The 16174-nt window shown below is 40.1% G+C and overlaps 1 pseudogene; it reads right to left on the reverse strand.

Annotated features, from left to right (window-relative positions):
- Positions 1 to 888: 888 nt before the first annotated feature.
- LOC104984794 lies at positions 889 to 1622 on the reverse strand (annotated as a pseudogene).
- Positions 1623 to 16174: the final 14552 nt, after the last annotated feature.

Raw genomic sequence — 16174 nt, forward strand, 5'->3', positions numbered from 1 at the left:
TAGTGAGCAACAAGTCCTGGAGATAAATAGAAAAAGCAGCATGACAGTTCTTAGCAGCCCTTGCCACCCAAAGATGTACAGTGTCCACACCAGTCCTTAGAAAAATGAAGAAAAGTCTCCTATGTTAAAATATGGGTTTTAAATGGAGCTTCCTAAAGTCAATTTCTTATAATACAATGCCTTGTGATGTGGCTGTATTGACCCTTGATGCTCACAACAATGTTTGGGTATTAGTGTGTATGGCCAGACCAGTCATCTGCTTTCACTTGATGTTAACAGCAGACTTGGCCTGTGGTTTTGGCCTTACTGTTCATCAAAGTACTGGCCATATACAGAAGAAACGTGTGGAACAAACAGCTCTCTGCTCAAAATCATGTTCTTAAAATTACTGGTTTAGTTGGGAGCCTAAAGAGGAGAAAAATCAGTAATGAAAAATCATCCCTTTGGTGGAAATCAATGAATAGGCCCTGACATTAGTTCTCAGTTGGGAGTTTGGGGGTGGTCGGTGGGAGGACTGGGAGTGGAAGACAGTTAAATATAGCTTTATTTATGAAACACACAGAATATCCCATGATTCTCTTTACTGTCCCACATGACCTGGAGGGTCCATCCCTAATTTGGCTTCAGGGTCTGGTATGGGTCTTACATCTGTTAGTACTGTGTACTGACCCCAACCCACAGGGGAGGGAATCATATGTAAGGGTCATCTTTCGCGGGCCATGGATATAAGGTTGTGGTCAGGGGCAAATGGGACAACCGTGTTTTTTAGGAGGTATAGCAGGGGACAGCCTGGAAGATGTCTCAACTGAAAGCTGAAGGATTGTTGAGGGAGGGGTCTTCTGAACTGCCCTTCACCACCAAGTGGGCCACACAAAGGCCTCCTGTGGCTCAGGAAGGAGATGGGCTCTGGATGCGGCCATGCTGCTCTTTGTCTGGCATATCCTCCTCCTTCTGCTCCAAGTCGATGTTCGCCAGCTCCTGCAAAACCTTGTCCATGAAGTCCTGGGAGCACTGTTTGTAAGACACAGCTAATCGAATTGTATCATTAAAGAGCTTCACAACATTGGTACCATTAGCAGCTGAGACAAAGTACAGGGGCAAGGAGAATTTCCTGGCAAAATTGAAACTCTATTGGGCCATTTTGATGTCTGTGTAGATTTTATTGGCCACCACAATGCACAGAATCTCTGGCCTGAACTCCTGAAGCTCCATATACCAAGTGTTCAAGTTCTTGTACGTGAGTTTCCTCTGTACATCAAATACCATGATGCAGGCATGGGCCTTGTGGTAGCAGGAGGCATGCATACTTTGGAACTGCTCTTGGCCTGCTGTGTCCCAAAAGTCCACAAGGACACTTTTGCCATCTACTGTGGCTGTGTGCTCGTACAGGGTCAGGGTGTATGTGGACAGCTGCTGGGACTGAAATCCATCCTGAGAAATCTCTCCATGAGTTTGGACTTGCCCCCAGTGCTGTCTCCTAGGCAGATGATTTTCACATTGTCATCAGCATTGTATTTCTCCTGGTCCAGCTCACAGGGTTTGGCTTTCTCCCTAGCCATTGGCTCCTGGCTGTAGAAAGGTCATCAGCTCAGGGCAGGGGGATCTTGTCATCAGCTTCTAGCTCTGCCCACGGCCCTACAGCTCACAATTATCCTTTCTTATAGGCAGTTCTGTTGATAATTTTCTTTTTTTTTTTTTTTGTATGACAAAATACTGATTTTTCCTTCATTTCCAAGAGATACATTCACTCAGTTTAGAATTCTTTGTTGTAACATATTTTATTTCAGCACTTTAAGGAAATCACTTCTTTTTCTTCCATTGTAGATGATTTTTGACAAGAAATTTCTGTAATTACTTTCTTTGTATACAATGCTTATTTTTTCTCTTACTTGAAGAGTTTGTCTTTTGTGACAGTTTCAGCCTGACATGCTTAGGGTTGTGTGTGTGTGTGTGTGTGTGTGTGTACATGTTTATCATGCTGGATGTTCTCTGATCTGAGTTTTGTCATGTAAGTTTGGAGACTGTCATAGAGTTTTTAAAAAGCTTTACCATTATTTCCTGAAACATTTCTATATTTTTTTCTGTCTCTACTCCTCTGGTATTTCAGTTAGATATTATTAGATTGTTCGGTGGGCTTCCCTGGTGGCTCAGTGGTAAAGAATTCACCTGCAATGCAGGAGCCACAGGAGACATGGGTTCCATCCCTGAGTGGGGATGATGCCTTGGAGGAAGGCATGGCAACCCACTCTAGTATTCTTGCCTGGAAAATCCCATGGACAGAGAAGCTGTGCAAGCTACAGACCATAGTGTCACAAAGAGTCAGACATGACTGAAAAGACTCAGCATTCACGCATGCAGTGTGTTTGATATCGTTTCACACTTCTTGAATTCTCATTTCTGATTTTTTAATTCATTTTTTCTTATATTTCAGTTTTGGTAAACTTTAATGACCAATCTTAAAATTCATTAGTTTTTTTCATAGCTCATTACATTGCTTTCATCTATGAAACTCTAGTCTTTCTTCTTGTCCTCTATTTATAGTTTGCATTATAGTTTCCAACTCTAGGCTGAAATTACTTGTATTATCATGCATGTTGCTACTTTTCACACGAAAGCTTTTGCATATTAATCACAGCTATTTTAAATTCCCTGCTATATCTGAGTGTTTCTTTGATTGTTGTATCTTTTGGAATGTTTTGATTTCTTGATTTTTTTGATGCACATTATATTGTTTTTTCTCAATATGAAAGCTTATATATAAGACAATAAAAGCTGAAGTAAACAAGATTTATGCTTTGAAATAAACATTCCTTCATATATTTCCTTGTGCTAGACTTTTCCTGTGAGGTTTGAGGTTAATTTGTTCAGGAGTAAAGGTGAATTGTTGGATATTGTTGTTTCTATGGTTACCCTCAAAGCCCATAGGCTTTAAATTCCTTTAGTGACTACTTCTATTTAGAGTGGGAATTTATTTGTCAGAGATTTTCTTTTCCTTCATGTTCCACATTCATTTCTAGGTCTTTCCTTTCTGCTCTGTTTCGGAGAAGGTTTCTCTCTAGGAGTATTTCACTGCTGATTGTTTTTAATTTGGTTAGCCTGGTAGTTAGTTGTTGCATTATGGAGGAAACACATTCTTTTTTTTTTTTAATTTTATTTTATTTTTAAACTTTACAATATTGTATTAGTTTTGCCAAATATCAAAATGAATCCGCCACAGGTATACCCGCGTTCCCCATCCTGAACCCTCCTCCCTCCTCCCTCCCCTACCCTCCCTCTGGGTCATCCCAGTGTACCAGGCCCAAGCATCCAGTACCGTGTATTGAACCTGGACTGGCGACTCGTTTCATACATGATAATATACATGTTTCAATGCTATTCTCCCAAATCTCCCCACCCTCTCCCTCTCCCACAGAGTCCATAAGACTGATCTATACATCGGTGTCTCTTTTGAAGTCTCGTACACAGGGTTATTGTTACCATCTTTCTAAATTCCATATATATGCGTTAGTATACTGTATTGGTGTTTTTCTTTCTGGCTTACTTCACTCTGTATAATAGGTTCCAGTTTCATCCATCTCATTAGAACTGATTCAAATGTATTCTTTTTAATGGCTGAGTAATACTCCATTGTGTATATGTACCACTGCTTTCTTATCCATTCATCTGCTGATGGGCATCTAGGTTGCTTCCATGTCCTGGCTATTATAAACAGTGCTGCAATGAACATTGGGGTACACGTGTCTCTTTCCCTTCTGGTTTCCTCAGTGTGTATGCCCAGCAGTGGGATTGCTGGATCATAAGGCAGTTCTATTTCCAGTTTTTTAAGGAATCTCCACACTGTTCTCCATAGTGGCTGTACTAGTTTGCATTCCCACCAACAGTGTAAGAGGGTTCCCTTTTCTCCACACCCTCTCCAGCATTTATTGCTTGTAGACTTTTGGATCGCAGCCATTCTGACTGGTGTGAAATGGTACCTCATAGTGGTTTTGATTTGCATTTCTCTGATAATGAGTGATATTGAGCATCTTTTCATGTGTTTGTTAGCCATCTGTATGTCTTCTTTGGAGAAATGTCTATTTAGTTCTTCTTAATTACTCTTACTAATTCTCAGTCTTGGGCAACCACTCTTTACCAGTCTTGAGAGTGTGGCCTGCTCCTCCTGTAGCTGTACTTTTGAGTACAGCATGCGTTCCTGTCCTTTCCCCAGGTAGAAAATGTGTGTCTATTTACTTCCACTATCTTAAGGGTGACATTGTTTGTTGCCCTTCACCTCCAATTCACAGCTTTGCTTCTCTATTAGAAGTAGGAGATAAGGAATTGTATCATATGTTTCCGGCAGAAGCTGGTCTCTTTCCTTGGCCTTTACTACAAGGGATGTTTTCTCAAGTTTCTTATCAATTGTTTGGTGAGCCCCCACTGAAATTCACAGTGAGGAGCATGTAACTGGATGCATTTATATCCCCCATGGATTCTATATTCTGCTGAAGCACCTTTAGCCTTTGCTAGTCTTTAACAATTTTCATTTTTTTCTCAGCAATTCTCCTTATTGTCAGACTGCTTCTGCCCAGATAATCATGTAATTGTGTGCTTTCTCTTTTTGAAGATTTGAATTGGTTTCAGAGATTTCAGATTCTATAGATTTCAGTCAGTTTTTGCCCTGCACACTCAGGTCTCTGGTGGGTCAAAGAAAAGTGATAAATTATACATTTTGCCTAGCTACTTTGTTTGTTTCTGTAAGGTTGGAAACAATGCTCTTTCTAGTTTTACATTATCATTGCTGTTCAGTCCCTCAGTCGTCTCTGACTCTTTGCAACCCCATGGCCTGCAGCACACCAGGCTTCCCTTCCTTCGCCATCTCCCAGAGCTTGCTCAAACTCATGTCCAGTGAGTTAATAATCCCATCCAACTATCTTGTCCTCTGTCATCCCATTCTTCTCCTGACTTCTATCTTTCCCAGCAGCAGGGTCTTTTCCAAAAAATCAGCTCTTCCCATCAGGTGGCCAAATTATTGAGCTTTAGCTTCAGCATCAGTCCTTCTAATGAATATTCATTAGGACTGATTTCCTTTAGGATTGACTGGTTTGATCTTCTTGCAGTCCAAGGGACTCTCAAGAGTCTTCTCCAACACCACAGTTCAAAAGCATCAATTCTTTGGTGCTCAGCCTTCTTTTGGAAAAGGCAATGACACCCGACTCCAGTACTCTTGCCTGGAAAATCTCATGGATGGAGGAGTCTGGTGGGCTACAGTCCATGGGGTCGCTAAGAGTCCGACACGACTGAGCGACTTCACTTTCACTTTTCACTTTCATGCATTGGAGAAGGAAATGGCAACCCACTCCAGTGTTCTTGCCTGGAGAATCCCAGGGACGGGGGATCCTGGTGGGCTGCTGTCTATGTGGTTGCACAGAGTCGGACACGACTGAAGTGACTTAGCAGCAGCAGTAGCAGCCTTCTTTATGGTCTAACTCTCACATCTATACATGACTATTGAAAAAACCATAGCTTTTACTAGATAGACATTTGTTGACAAAGTAATGTCTCTTTTTTAATATGCTGTCTAGGTTGGTCATAGTTTTTCTTCCAAGGAGAATATGTCTTTTAATTTCATGGCTGCAATCACTGTGCACAGTGAGAAAATAAAGTCTGTCACTGTTTCCACTGTCTCCCCATCTATTTGCCATGAAGTGATGGGACCAGATGCCATTACCTTCGTTTTATGGATGTTGAGCTTTAAGCTGCTTTTTCATTCTCCTTTTTCACCATCATCAAGAGGCTCTTTAGCTTCTAGTTTTATATATCCCACAGAAATTAGAAGTCCCTTTCCTGCATTATTAAAATATACTTTTGCTGAATGTAGAGCTCCATATCATAGTTTTTGGTTGTTTTCACAGCATTTTTTTGGATGACATTACCTTTTGGCTTACATAATTCCTTACACAAAGTCCACAATAATATTTATATTTGTTTCTGTAGGATGTAAACCTTTTTTTTTTCCTTTTGCTGTTTTTCTCTTTAGCAGTGATAGTGAAACAATTCAATTATGGAATATCTTGTTATTATTTCCCTGAGTTCAATTTGCTTGTGATTTTTGATGGTCTTGTGTCTATAGACTTGTACTTATTATCAAATTAAAAAGGCATTATATTTAAATGTTATTTTGTATGCTCCATATCCATAACTTTGATTACATGTATGTTATATTCCTTAATATTTTGCATGTATCACTGCAGTGCTACTTATTTTTTAATTATCATTTTTCAAGGTAGCCTCCATTTTTGATAGTTTCTGTTGCTTTCTGAGTTTGCTGATATTTTGTTTTGTAGTATCTAATCCTGCTAATCCAATCTAGTGAAATTTTCCTTTAAGACATACTTTTCATTCTTTGATGTTGATTTTTGCTATTTTGTTAATATCTTCTCATGTTCTTTTTATTATGTTCATGCTTTACATTTTTACATTTACATCTTTACATTTGTGTACATATTGAATATTTTTGTAGCTGCAAAGTTAATGACCTTATCTACTAAGTCTATCATCTCCCAGTCATGTTGCAGTTTGTTTCTACTGGCTTATTTTTCCTAGTTATGATTTAAATATACCTACTTTTTTCATATTTGATAATAATTGATTGGATGCCAGATTTATAAAGTTTACATTGTTGAATGTTGTATTTTTTCTTTTTTTTAACCTGTTAAAAATTCTTACTTTGTTTTGAGTTATTTACAGATCAGTTTACTTGCTTTGAAATGTGGTTAAACTTTTTTTTTTTTTTTACATTTGATCTCCCCTCCTTCAGCCCCAGGGGTTAGGAGATCGGCCAGTAAGAACAGGAGCAACAGCATCTTCCTGAAATGTGGTTAAACTTTATTCAGATAAATATTATAATAAACTTTAATCTGGAACTAGTTTCACCCCACTCCTAAGGTGTAACCCTTTTGGGATATTTAATAAGACATTCAACCATGAATTTAATAAAATCTCTCTAGGCTACCTTGTAAGAATCTACGTGACACCCAGTTCCATATGATTTCTGAGAATAGTATGGTTTCAGGTTATACATGTGCAGATTAGTATTGGCTGAAGATGCAATAGGACCTATGTGTAGCTTTGTTAATATATTTGATCTTCATTGATCCCTCTTCTGTAGAAGTCTGCTTTATAAATATCTATCTGACTTGCTCAGTCCAAGCAAAAATTTCTATCTTTCTGACTCAGTGAGTATGTTTAGGTTTCTACATTCAAGTGGGGATTGAGATTTACTTGATTTTATTACTTTATAGTACAACAACATCTGAACCCACTGCTTCTTCTGCTACTACTAATACAGAAATATTCATAAGGTATACAACCAGTAAAATCCTGGTAATATATTTTTGTATATTTTCCTCAATTGTACAATTATTTATTCTGTTAAACTTGATTGACACACTTCCTGTAACTAACACTTTTTTTTATTAGTAATGAGAAAGACATTCAACTTGGCCTGGAGATAGTCTTTCAGCTTAAAAAAGTATTGAATATAGTTATTCTATTCACAGATTAAAAAAAAAACCCATTTGTGGAAAATCAACTTAGATTGTATAGATTTATGATATTTTATATGTTAAGGAAAATGTGGATTAAGAAGGTATTCTCATTATTGAATTAGGTAGTTTTAAAAAGCATGTTTTTATTGTCATCTGGAATCTACCTGGTTTAATAAGTTCAAGGAACTTAATTTTATATCTCTAATAATGATTACCTCTTATTTTAAATGTTTTTAAGTTTGTAATCCTTGAGATTACAGAAAGCATGGTAGTCAGACAATAGAAAGAAGCTATGGATATTTATTGTTGTAGTAATTTCAATATCACCAACATGAATTTTCCATGTTTAAAAGATAAAGATCAAGTTATATAACTTTAAGGGATATAAAGATTGAAATGAGGCTAAAGAGACTGTTCTGTGTTTTTCCCTTTCCTTTTCTTTCCAATATATTTTCATCATTTCCTATGTACTAAATGAACTTCCCTGATGGCTCAGTTGGTAAAGAATCTGCCTGCAGTGCAAAGATCTGCGTTGGATTCCTGGGTAGGGAAGATCTCTTGGAGGAGGGCGTGGCAACCCACTCCAGTATCCTTGCCTGGAGAATCCCCATGGACAGAGCAGCCTGTTGGGCTACAGTCCATTGGATCACAGAGTGGGACACGACTGAGCACAGCACAGCACACATGTACCAAATACAACTACGAGGGCAGACTAACAGGAGAAATCTACTGAAAGATTTTAGTTGACCTAATAACATAAGAGCTGGAATCTGACTATGCAATGTGCTTCACGGCAGAATGTAGGCACATAAAGACAGGAATCTGGTTTTTTCTTTTTTTTTTTTTTTGCTGGAATTCTATTTTTATTATTTTCACTTTAAGCCAAAAGGACATAAAATTATAGACTGTTAGTGAGCTAATCATTTTAAATTTCAACAAAAACTGCATAGTTCAGCAGCTGCACAGCATTAAATATATACATTTTTGCAAAACCCTGAAAGTTTTCCTTTTGTGTTGACCTCAAAGGCTAATGGAATCACCTACACTGGTCGGATTCAGAGTTTCTTTTCCCTTTTCTGCCACCCTGATATTTGGCTAATTCTGCTTGTAACACTTTCACTTTAGATCTTTCTTGTTCTAATGCAGCATGAAGTGAAGTTACCTGTATTGTTAGCTCATTCTTGATACTTCTAATACTGATGTATTAGAAGAGGCTAGAAAACAACCTTTGCAATTCAGTTCAGTTCAGTTCAGTAACTCAGTCATGTCCCATCTTTGGGACCCCATGAACTGCAGCACTCCAGGCCTCGCTGTCCATCACCAACTCCCGGAGTCCACCCAAACCCATGTCCATGGAGTCAGTGATGCCATCCAACCATCTCATCCTCTGTCATCACCTTCTCCTCCTGCCCTCAATCCTTCTCAGCATCAGGGTCTTTTCAAACGAATCAGCTCTTTGTATCAGGTGGCCAAAGTATTGGACTTTCAGCTTCAACATCAGTCCTTCCAATGAATACCCAGGACTAATCTCCCTTAGGATGGACTGCTTGGATCTCCTTGCCGTCAAGGGACTCTCAAGAGTCTTCTCCAACACCACTGTTCAAAACCATCAATTCTTCAGCGCTCAGCTTTCTTTATAGTCCAACTCTCATATCCGTACATGACCACTGGAAAAACCATAGCCTTGACTGGACGACCTTTGTTGGCAAAGTAATGTCTCTGCTTTTTAATATTCTATCTAGGTTGAACATAACTTTCCTTCCAAAGAGTAAACATCTTTTAATTTCATGGCTTCAATCACCATCTGCAGTGATTTTGGGGCCCAGAAAAATAAAGTCAGCCATTGTTTCCACAGTTTCCCCATCTATTTCCCATGAAGTGATGGGACTGGATGCCAAGATCTTTGTTTTCTGAACGTTGAGCTTTAAGCCAACGTTTTCACTCTCCTCTTTCACTTTCATCAAGAGGCTTTTTAGTTCCTCTTCCCTTTCTGCCATAAGGATGGTGTCATCTGCATATCTGAGGTTATCAATATTTCTCCTGGCAATCTTGATTCCAGCTTGTGCTTCTTCCAGCCCAGCATTCCTCATGATGTACTCTGCCTGTAAGTTAAATAAGCAGGGTGACAATACACAGCCTTGATGTACTCCTTTTCCTATTTGGAACCAGTCTGTTGTTCCATGTCCAGTTCTCACTGTTGCTTCCTGACATGCATACAGCTTTTTCAAGAGGCAGATCAGGTGGTCTGGTATTCCCATCTCTTTCAGAATTTTCCACAGTTTATTGTGATCCACACAGTCAAAGGCTTTGGCATAGTCAATAAAGCAGAAATAGATGTTTTTCTGGAACTCTCTTGCTTTTCCATGATTCAGCAGATGTTGGCAATTTGATCTCTGGTTCCTCTGTCTTTTCTAAAACCAGCTTGAACATCTGGAAGTTCACAGTTCACGTATTGCTGAAGCCTGGCTTAGAGAATTTTAAGCAATACTACTAGCGTGTGAGATGAGTGCAATTGTGTGGTAGTTTGAGCATTCTTTGGCATTGCTTTTCTTTGGGATTGTAATGAAAATTGACCTTTTCCAGTCCTGTGGCCACTGCTGAGTTTTCCAAATTTGTTGACATATTGAGTGCAGCACTTTCACAGCATCGTCTTTCAGGATTTGAAATAGCTCCACTGGAATTCCATCACCTCCCCTAGCTCTGTTCATAGTGATGCTTTCTAAGGCCCACTTGACTTCACATTGCAGGACGTCTGGCTCTAGGTGAGTGATCATACCATCGTGATTATCTGGGTCATGAAGATCTTTTTTTGTGCAGTTCTTCTGTGTATTCTTGCCACCTGTTCCTAATATTTTCTGCTTCTGGTAGGCAATCATCCATTGCACTGTTTTTGGACACATGTTATCTTTTCCTGAGCTGATTTATTGTAAATAATGCTTATAGGACCATCTTGTACATTTGTGATGCACATGTGTGTGTGTGTTTGTTGGCGTATACTCAGGAGTATATACTTGGGAGTATATACTTAAGGAGAATTGCTGGGTCACAGGAAATGCAAATGGTAAGCTTTAGTAGATATTGCTAAACAATTTTCCAAGGGAGTGATACCAATTTCACTCTCAATAATAACATATGAGACTTCAAGTTGGACATATTCTAGAAAACTCTAAGGATTGTCACTCTTTAATCTATTTGTGTACTAAAACAATATAACAATAGAGCTGTATTTTGTATTTTCCTGAAGCTTATCAATGTTAAGATGTTGAACAAGTTTTAATATGTTTATTGGCCATTTAGCAAACTCTTTTGTTAAGCACCTGTTGAAATATTTTGCCTATTTTTTAGAATATTGTTTAAATAGCACTTTGTTACATATTATACAAATGTCTTCTACAACTCTTAAAATTAAATCCTTTGGGAAACATGAGTCAAATATATTTTACATAGATATATATGCATAAGCCTTTCCTTTTTCATATCTCTGTCCAGCTACAGCACTTTAATTTCCTATCTATTATCTATCAATCTGTACTGAACTTTCATAGTAGATATTTAATGTACCCATGAAACAGTCAAAAAATAATTGTCCTTTTAAGCAAGAATAATGCTCACAAATGCCAAAGCAAGAAATTTTTTTTTTTTAGATGACTACCAGAAAACAGAAGAGGATACATCCCTAAAGAATGCAAATAGGATGCAAATATTTCTTTTTTTGTGTGTGTGTGTAATCAAGTTTTATTAAAGTATACAGGAGATAGAGAAAGATTCTGACATAGACATCAGAAGGGGGCAGAAAGAGTGCCCCTGCGCTAGTCTTTACAGGAAGTTATATAACGACTAGCAGGCTGCTAATTAGAGAAAGGAAACGTCTCAACACTCAGAGAGTGGCACCAGACTCCTCACCCACAACATGTATCTTGAGATAACATTGGCACAAGGTGAGTCATCCTGGGCCATAAAATGATTGACATGAATCTTGAAGAAAGGCAGGTTTCCAAGCATTACATAGTCTTAATAACATAGATTAGGAGAACAATTGTATTTGTAAAACATACTGGTTTGTTGAGGCATTCTATGTTCTGAGTCTTAGGTGGAATGGACTTGCAGACAGACAGAGTCTAAGGGTAAAAACATAGTTCATTAACATAACTTAAGAAAAACATTTCCATAAGAAAAATGCATTGGTTAGCTCAAGGTCTGAGAAAGTTAAGTTCAGGTGGAACCAGCTGTCATCATGGCAACACAACATTTTAAAGAAGCCTCCTTTTAATTTTGTGTAGAGAAGGGGAAAAAAAATCTGACACTTGTAGTTTGTTTCCTCCTGCTGCTTCAGAGAGAGATAAAAATGTCTGACACTTGCAGCCTATTTCCTCCATTGGTGGGCCCTTAGGCTTCCTGCCTCTTACCCTCTCACTTGTTCCTTCGCAGACTAGCCTTGTTGCTTGTGGCTCTACCTGGCCCAGCATGTGGCATGATGGCTCTTTGACCTGCAGCGGATTGTAAACAACCGCCAACTATCCGTCATGATCAGTGAACAAACTGAAGTCTTGCTTAGCTACATGATCGATTTGAAGGTCAGTGAGGACAGGTAGGTAGGGGAGCTGGGTAGGGAAGTGGGGAATCATCTTTTGCGGTGTGAGCACTTGGAGTGGAGAAGCAGAAGCTGTTGATGCCTGCCCCGCAGGCAAGCTACAGACACTAGAAACTTGCACATTTCCCCCCCCTCCTGGTCCTGGCAGGTGCAGGAACTGAGGCATCCCTGGTCTGGCTGCACACTGCTAAGTTGCTTTTCGGAGTAAACCCTACTTCAGGAACACAGTCATCGTTAAGGAGTACTACCATGACATCATTGGTACAATTTGCCTCCCAGGGTGGTGTGGGTGAGTGGGGAAGGGAGTGGATGCTCCTCCTGCGCGATCCTTCCCTGCCTCCCCTGTCTTGCTCCAGGATACATGCCGTGTTATTCCACTCCAGTCCATTGGTTCCAGATTTATAAACGGGGAGCTCCAAGCCGCAGGCTGGAAACCAGCAGCTTTAACTTCTTCAACTGGTTGTTGGATCACAACATCCCAGGATCAAACAGGATTGCTGAGATGGAGTTGCTCTGGGCCTCTACAGAATTGACGATTTGTGTTGGAGTTTTTCGCTGTTCATGAAATGTTCAGGTCCTAGCGAGCCCCATGCTGACTTTGTTCGTGTTTCCAGCAGATAATCAGCTAAGACCTGTGGCTCAACCTCCTGCAGTACTTCCCAGCGGGGTAGATCCTGCCATGAGAGCTTACTGACAGAAACACAGGTTGTGAGGGGATCAAAGGTGGGCCCTGAAGGGACAGCCATATAGAGGCTGGGACACTCTCCTTTCCCAAATGGGGATGCTCAGGCTCATGCAGGCTGGATGTGGAGCCAGGATTCGGGTCATACTGGTAGCAAGTGACAAGCTGAGACTGGAGATTTGGGGACTTCATGTGTCCACGTCTCACTCAAAGAAGCTGTGATTACAAGATGACAGAGTCCTAGGTGATTCTGACATAGACACGGTGAATGCAAGCACATTTGTCAGAATCATCTTTCCCCAGGTTGAGCCACCCCCAGGCTTCCTGCTGCTCACTGAGTTTCAGATTCCCCTGGGTACCTAAGTCCCGACTGCCTTCTGGATTTGACCACCAGTTGGAATGGGTTTCTCTCCTGTGCCCTTTGGCACTTTTGTGCTGACTTTGGGGTCTTCTGTGAATTTCCACATCCACCGATTGGCCTCTCACCACCACCATAAAGCCAGAAAGGACTTAATGCTGGCTAGTGATAATACTGAACAGCTGGGGGAAGAAATGGACAGGGATCCCAAAAGGGCAGGACACGGTGCCTACTGACGCCATCTCCCATATTGCTGGACACAGGCATCTTCAGCTACTGAAACACCTGTGTTCCCTGTTTGTGTTTGTGTTGCTGTGCCTTCCTCGTGTATGTTTACACAGGTATGCTTATGTTGCCTCTATTTGCATGTCTTTCTGTGTGTGTGCCCACACCAGAAGCAAAGATGAAGGTGACAGAACATGAGACTTGGAGGAACACGAAGAGGAGGCACGAAGCATCCACAGACTCGGGGAGACTGGTCAGTGTATCTCTGTGGCACCCCTGTCCAAAACAGGAATGAGGAAAGGATGGCCATTGACATCTCCGGACAATTGTTCCACAAATCTGGAAAGATGCTCTGTTCTTGCAGGCTTCATCATCTTCCACGAGTGCCTGCCAATTGTCCGTATTTTGAACAATATCGGGCATACAATAGATTTCAGATCCCACAGAAATTAAAAGGATTCTGTGACGGCTCTCGCGTTGCCAAATGATCCAGACTGACTGAGAGCTAAGTAAGACTGAAACAGCGTCACTCTGCACAGCCACTGACTGTGCCGAACCTCGCCACTAACCAAGGCAGCGATTCAACTCCTTCGAGAAAAGTGTAAAACTCGGAGAATAATTGCACTCTTTGAAAAGCCGCGCAACCTAACCCAAGCATACTGGTATACACACGCCTCTCTGCCAGAGTTCCAGCTCCGCGACCTCAGTGCCTGAGCAGGAGAGGAAGGAGGGCGAGAGTAGTCAGACTTCCGCGTGTACTCCAGGACGCGAATATTTCAACCTCACGAAACTATGTAGGTGATATTAAGAAATGTGAGAAGATACAATTAAAATAATTCAAATTCTCACTTTTTTTGGCATATATTTTTATGACTATCCCTCATATTAGATTTTACATCATAGTGATTGATATATGTTTTCCCTGTTAAACAGTAACCTCTCTGATAAAGTTTTCAATTCCTGTTTGGAACTCCATGGACATTTAATGAATTGACAAGCAAATTAACATCTGGCTTCTTAGCCAGATGTAGTCAAAAGATAAACAGCAGGTATATAACTTAAATAACTTTAATTTAAAATTTAAGAAAAATTTAACAGAAAGCGAAGAAGAACTAAAGAGTCTCTTGACAAACGTGAAAGAGGAGAGTGAAAAAGTTGGCTTAAAACTCAACATTCAGAAAACTAAGATCATAGAATCTGGTCCCATAATTTCATGGCATATAGAAGGGGAAACAACAGAAACGGTGACAGAGTTTATTTTGGGGCTTCCAAAATCACTGCAGATGATGACTGTAGCCATGAAATTTAAAGATGCTTGCTCCTTGGAAGAAAAGCTATGGCCAATCTAGACAGCATATTAAAAAGCAGAGACGCTACTTTACCAACATGTATGGATGTGAGAGTTGTACTATAAAGAAAGCTGAGCACTAAAGAATTGATGCTTTTGAACTGTGGTTTTGGAAAAGTGTCTTGAGAGTCCATTGGACTGCAAGGAGATCAAACCAGTCCATTCTAAAGGAAATCAGTCCTGAATATTTATTGGAAGGACTGAGGCTGAAGCTGAAACTCCAATGGTTTGGCCACCTGATGTGAAGAACTGACTCATTGGAAAAGACGCTGATGCTGGAAAGATTGAAGGTGGGAGGAGAAGGGGATGAGAGAGGATAAGATGGTTGGATGGTCTCACCAACACGGTGGACATGAGTTTGAGTAGGCTCCAGGAGTTGGTGATGTACAGGGAAGCCTGGTGTGCTGCTGTCCATGGAATCACAAAGAGCTGGAGCCGATTGAGCAACTGAACTGAAAAAGTTCAATGCCATCAGATTAATTTCTAAACTAACAATACAGATCATCGGTGTGAGAAACAGACATATTTAGAAACTAGAAAGACATTTAGATTAAAGGAAAAGAGATTAAAATATAAATGTTAAAGAACAGAGAAGATCTGGATGCCATTGTTTTCTCATCTAATTATAATATGAGTGGGTAGTTCTATTGTAATGACCTCATTCAAGCACTGAAGGAGATGGTCAAAACCATAGGCACCTCTGTCTCTCCTGGAGATTAAAAATTAAAACAACCTTGATAGTCAGCATGTTGGAGCACATGGTGGGTGAAAAGTTTCATCCTAGTTATGCCCTGTTGATTAATAGCCTAGGGAATTTGTGGTATCCACAAACAAGAGAAACCACCTTGAATTGTCTAGTACCATGTAATGAATAGCAAGGAGAGACAAGAAAGGCTTTCTCAGTGTTCACTGAAAAGAATTAGAGGAAAACAATAGAATGGGAAAGACTAGAGATCTCCTCAAGAAAATAAGAGTTACCAAGCAAACATTTCATGCAAAGATAGGCTCAATAAAGGACAGAAATGGTAGGGACCTACAGAAGCAGAAGACATTAAGTAGAGGTGGCAAGAATACACAGAACTGTAAAAAAAGATCTTCATGACCCAGATAATCATGATGCTGTGATCACTCACCAACAGCCAGACATCCTGGAATGTGAAACAAGTGGGCCTTAGAAAGCATCACTACGAACAAAGCTAGGGGAGGTGGTGGAATTCCAGTTGAGCTATTTCAAATCCTGGAAGATGATGCTGTGAAAGTGCTGCACTCAATATGCCAGCAAATTTGGAAAACTCAGCAGTGGCCATAGGACTGGAAAAGGTCAATTTTCATTACAATCCCAAAGAAAGGCAATGCCAAAGAATGCTCAAACTACTGCACAATTGCACTCATCTCACACGCTAGTAAAGTAATGCTGAAAATTCTCCAAGCCAGGCTTCGGCAA

The sequence above is a fragment of the Bison bison genome, unplaced genomic scaffold (assembly GCF_000754665.1).
Source record: "Bison bison bison isolate TAMUID 2011002044 unplaced genomic scaffold, Bison_UMD1.0 scf7180017864035, whole genome shotgun sequence".
NCBI classification, from domain to species: Eukaryota; Metazoa; Chordata; class Mammalia; order Artiodactyla; family Bovidae; genus Bison; species Bison bison.